Here is a 5867-nt window from a genome sequence, read left to right on the forward strand (position 1 = left end):
TCCGATTTGATGACCATTCTTCGGATGTGTGAGAATCGGACAAATAACTTATATAGGGGACTGTGTTGTCTCACGCAGCCCCCTCCGTGCCCCTCTATCTCGACCGATGTTGGTGCTTGAAAGGGTTGGGATCGCTCGGATTTATAAACGTGCACCACCATTTGTCGAGTGTGAGGGACGCGGCAGGTCTCCTAAATGCTATACGGGCGCTCTCTGAGAATCTCTATCCGGCCTCGACACAGACTAGTCTTGCTGAATGGTTTGGCACTGGTAGTCGATCCAACACGTCGTTGTTGTGGCCGCCTAGGCGATTCGATTCGAGCCCCCGTCTAGCTTTTGGGTTGCTTGGCGGATTTTGCCCTATCCGCAAGTGAGCTCGGTCCCTAAACGTTCGAGAAACCCGATTGCTATGCGCCGACTCTCTTTCTTGCGAGCCTCCATCTAGCTTTTGGGTCTCTACGGAACGGAAGTCGGAATCTGGGACCGTTGTTTGATTCGACGAGGCAGACTACGGTTGTGCGAGAATCGGACAAATAACTTATATAGGGGAGGTGTTGACTGGAGCATTCTCCCCCGTGCCCCTCTAACTCGACCAATGCTGGCGCTCGAACGGTGGTAGCGCTCGGATTTTCGTTGAGCGCCAGCATTGGTCGATTTAGAGGGGCATGCGAGATTCCCGAATGCTATGCGAGGGCTCTAACGGAAATGTCTATTGGTTTCGGTATGGATGCAATTGCGAGTGGTTCGGCAAAGGTAGTCGTTCCGATGCGTCCATGTCGTGGCCAAATCGATAATTCGATTTGAGCCCTCGTATAGCATTTGGGTCTCTCGATGTGATTCCGCATTCCAGTCCCTTTGGGCACTGCTTGAGCCGCATCCCAGGGGGTTCCCTTCCCAATAATCTGCCTCGCAACCCGATTGCTATGCGGTGAGGCTCCTCGGCCGCCTCGGAACTATCTGTGTATCAGACGCATCGCGGGATAAGGGGTTGGCAACGGTAGTCGCCCCAAGCGCGTCCGATGCTTGGACCATTCCGAGGCGGCCCTGAAGCCTCTTCCGTCTAGCCGTTGGGTCCTTCTCGCCGCATCCCTTGCCTCGCACCCCGATTGCTATGCGGTGAGGCTCCTCGGCCGCCTTGGAACTATCTGTGTATCAGACGCATCGCGGGATAAGGGGTTGTCACTGGTAGTCGCCCCAAGCGCGTCCGATGCTTGGACCATTCCGAGGCGGCCCTGAAGCCTCTTCCGTCTAGCCGTTGGGTCCTTCTCGCCGCATCCCTCGACTCGCACCCCGATTGCTATGCGGTGAGGCTCCTCGGCCGCCTTGGAACTATCTGTGTATCGGACGCGTCGCGGGATAAGGGGTTGTCACTGGTAGTCGCCCCAAGCGCGTCCGATGCTTGGACCATTCCGAGGCGGCCCTGAAGCCTCTTCCGTCTAGCCGTTGGGTCCTTCTCGCCGCATCCCTCGCCTCGCACCCCGATTGCTATGCGGTGAGGCTCCTCGGCCGCCTTGGAACTATCTGTGTATCGGACGCGTCGCGGGATAAGGGGTTGTCACTGGTAGTCGCCCCAAGCGCGTGCGATGCATGGACCATTCCCAGGCGGCCCTGAAGCCTCTTCCGTCTAGCCGTTGGGTCCTTCTCGCCGCATCCCTCGCCTCGCACCCCGATTGCTATGCGGTGAGGCTCCTCGGCCGCCTTGGAACTATCTGTGTATCGGACGCGTCGCGGGATAAGGGGTTGTCACTGGTAGTCGCCCCAAGCGCGTCCGATGCTTGGACCATTCCGAGGCGGCCCTGAAGCCTCTTCCGTCTAGCCGTTGGGTCCTTCTCGCCGCATCCCTCGCCTCGCACCCCGATTGCTATGCGGTGAGGCTCCTCGGCCGCCTTGGAACTATCTGTGTATCGGACGCGTCGCGGGATAAGGGGTTGTCACTGGTAGTCGCCCCAAGCGCGTCCGATGCTTGGACCATTCCGAGGCGGCCCTGAAGCCTCTTCCGTCTAGCCGTTGGGTCCTTCTCGCCGCATCCCTCGCCTCGCACCCCGATTGCTATGCGGTGAGGCTCCTCGGCCGCCTTGGAACTATCTGTGTATCGGACGCGTCGCGGGATAAGGGGTTGTCACTGGTAGTCGCCCCAAGCGCGTCCGATGCTTGGACCATTCCGAGGCGGCCCTGAAGCCTCTTCCGTCTAGCCGTTGGGTCCTTCTCGCCGCATCCCTCGCCTCGCACCCCGATTGCTATGCGGTGAGGCTCCTCGGCCGCCTTGGAACTATCTGTGTATCGGACGCATCGCGGGATAAGGGGTTGTCACTGGTAGTCGCCCCAAGCGCGTCCGATGCTTGGACCATTCCGAGGCGGCCCTGAAGCCTCTTCCGTCTAGCCGTTGGGTCCTTCTCGCCGCATCCCTCGCCTCGCACCCCGATTGCTATGCGGTGAGGCTCCTCGGCCGCCTTGGAACTATCTGTGTATCGGACGCGTCGCGGGATAAGGGGTTGTCACTGGTAGTCGCCCCAAGCGCGTCCGATGCTTGGACCATTCCGAGGCGGCCCTGAAGCCTCTTCCGTCTAGCCGTTGGGTCCTTCTCGCCGCATCCCTCGCCTCGCACCCCGATTGCTATGCGGTGAGGCTCCTCGGCCGCCTTGGAACTATCTGTGTATCGGACGCGTCGCGGGATAAGGGGTTGTCACTGGTAGTCGCCCCAAGCGCGTCCGATGCTTGGACCATTCCGAGGCGGACCTGAAGCCTCTTCCGTCTAGCCGTTGGGTCCTTCTCGCCGCATCCCTCGCCTCGCACCCCGATTGCTATGCGGTGAGGCTCCTCGGCCGCCTTGGAACTATCTGTGTATTGGACGCGTCGCGGGATAAGGGGTTGTCACTGGTAGTCGCCCCAAGCGCGTCCGATGCTTGGACCATTCCGAGGCGGCCCTGAAGCCTCTTCCGTCTAGCCGTTGGGTCCTTCTTGCCGCATCCCTCGCCTCGCACCCCGATTGCTATGCGGTGAGGCTCCTCGGCCGCCTTGGAACTATCTGTGTATCGGACGCGTCGCGGGATAAGGGGTTGTCACTGGTAGTCGCCCCAAGCGCGTCCGATGCTTGGACCATTCCGAGGCGGCCCTGAAGCCTCTTCCGTCTAGCCGTTGGGTCCTTCTCGCCGCATCCCTCGCCTCGCACCCCGATTGCTATGCGGTGAGGCTCCTCGGCCGCCTTGGAACTATCTGTGTATCGGACGCATCGCGGGATAAGGGGTTGTCACTGGTAGTCGCCCCAAGCGCGTCCGATGCTTGGACCATTCCGAGGCGGCCCTGAAGCCTCTTCCGTCTAGCCGTTGGGTCCTTCTCGCCGCATCCCTCGCCTCGCACCCCGATTGCTATGCGGTGAGGCTCCTCGGCCGCCTTGGAACTATCTGTGTATCGGACGCGTCGCGGGATAAGGGGTTGTCACTGGTAGTCGCCCCAAGCGCGTCCGATGCTTGGACCATTCCGAGGCGGACCTGAAGCCTCTTCCGTCTAGCCGTTGGGTCCTTCTCGCCGCATCCCTCGCCTCGCACCCCGATTGCTATGCGGTGAGGCTCCTCGGCCGCCTTGGAACTATCTGTGTATCGGACGCGTCGCGGGATAAGGGGTTGTCACTGGTAGTCGCCCCAAGCGCGTCCGATGCTTGGACCATTCCGAGGCGGCCCTGAAGCCTCTTCCGTCTAGCCGTTGGGTCCTTCTCGCCGCATCCCTCGCCTCGCACCCCGATTGCTATGCGGTGAGGCTCCTCGGCCGCCTTGGAACTATCTGTGTATCGGACGCGTCGCGGGATAAGGGGTTGTCACTGGTAGTCGCCCCAAGCGCGTCCGATGCTTGGACCATTCCGAGGCGGACCTGAAGCCTCTTCCCTCTAGCCGTTGGGGCTTTCTCGCCGCATCCCTCGCCTCGCACCCCGATTGCTATTCGGTGAGGCTCCTCGGCCGCCTTGGAACTATCTGTGTATCGGACGCATCGCGGGATAAGGGGTTGGCAGTGGTAGTCGCCCCAAGCGCGTCCGATGCTTGGACCATTCCGAGGCGGCCCTGCAGCCTCTTCCGTCTAGCCGTTGGGGCCATCTCGCTGCATCCCCCACCTCGCACCACGATTGCTATGCGGTGAGGCTCCTTGGCCGCCTCGGAACTATCTGTGTATCGGACGCATCGCGGGATAAGGGGTTGTCACTGGTAGTCGCCCCAAGCGCGTCCGATGCTTGGACTATTCCGAGGCGGCCCTGCAGCCTCTTCCGTCTAGCCGTTGGGGCCATCTCGCCGCATCCCCCAGCTCCTCGGCCGCCTCGGAACTATCTGTGTATCGGACGCATCGCGGGATAAGGGGTTGGCAGTGGTAGTCGCCCCAAGCGCGTTCGATGCTTGGACTATTCCGAGGCGGCCCCGCAGCCTCTTCCGTCTACCCTTTGGGGCCATCTCGCCGCATCCCTCGCCTCGCACCCCGATTGCTATGCGGTGAGGCTCCTCGGCCGCCTGGGAACTATCTTCGTATCGGATGCATCGCGGGATAAGGGGTTGTCACTGGTAGTCGCCCCAAGCGCGTCCGATGCTTGGACTATTCCGAGGCGGCCCTGTGGCCTCTTCCGTCTAGCCGTTGGGGCCATCTCGCCGCATCCCTCACCTCGCACCCCCATTGCTATGCGGTGAGGCTCCTCGGCCGCCTTGGAACTGTCTTCGTATCGGAAGCATCGCGGGATAAGGGGTTGTCACTGGTAGTCGCCCCAAGCGCGTCCGATGCTTGGACTATTCCGAGGCGGCCCTGCAGCCTCTTCCGTCTAGCCGTTGGGGCCATCTCGCCGCATCCCCCACCTCGCACCCGGATTGCTATGCGGTGAGACTCCTCGGCCGCCTTGGAACTATCTTCGTATCGGACGCATCGCGGGATAAGGGGTTGTCACTGGTAGTCGCCCCAAGCGCGTCCGATGCTTGGACTATTCCGACGCGGCCCTGTGGCCTCTTCCGTCTAGCCGTTGGGGCCATCTCGCCGCATCCCCCACCTCGCACCCCGATTGCTATGCGGTGAGGCTCCTCGGCCGCCTTGGAACCATCTTCGTATCGGACGCATCGCGGGATGAGGGGTTGTCACTGGTAGTCGCCCCAAGCGCGTCCGATGCTTGGACCATTCCGAGGCGGCCCTGAAGCCTCTTCCGTCTAGCCGTTGGGGCCTTCCCGCCCCATCCCTCGCCTCGCACCCCCGATTGCTATGCGGTGAGGCTCCTCGGCCGCCTTGGAACCATCTGTGTATCGGACGCATCGCGGGATAAGGGGTTGGCACTGGTAGTCGCCCCAAGCGCGTCCGATGCTTGGAGCATTCCGAGGTGGCCCTGAAGCCTCTTCCGTCTAGCCGTTGGGGCCTTCCCGCCCCATCCCTCGCCTCGCACCCCGATTGATATGCGGTGAGGCTCCTCGGCCGCCTTGGAACTATCTGTGTATCGGACGCATCGCGGGATAAGGGGTTGGCACTGGTAGTCGTCCCAATCGCGTCCGATGCTTGGACCATTCCGAGGCGGCCCTGCAGCCTCTTCCGTTTAGCCGTCGGGGCCTTCCCGCCGCATCCCTCGCCTCGCATCCCGATTCCTATGCGGTGAGTCTTCTCGGCCGCCGCGGAACTATACCTGTTATTGCTACTGCATCCTTCGGCTGGTAACCTCCTCTGCCGCCTTGGAACGTTCTCTTTGTCGGACGCGTCGCGGGATAAGGGGTTGGCACTGGTAGTCGCCCCAAGCGCGCCCGATGCATAGACCGCTCCGAGTTGACCTTGCTTTCAGCCTCTCACATGCATAGACCTCTCTGAGTCGACCCTGCAGCCTCTCACGTTTAGCCTTTGGAATCTCGCCTCACAACATGATT

This window comes from Cryptomeria japonica, unplaced genomic scaffold (genome assembly GCF_030272615.1).
Source record: "Cryptomeria japonica unplaced genomic scaffold, Sugi_1.0 HiC_scaffold_249, whole genome shotgun sequence".
In the NCBI taxonomy this organism is placed as follows: domain Eukaryota; kingdom Viridiplantae; phylum Streptophyta; class Pinopsida; order Cupressales; family Cupressaceae; genus Cryptomeria; species Cryptomeria japonica.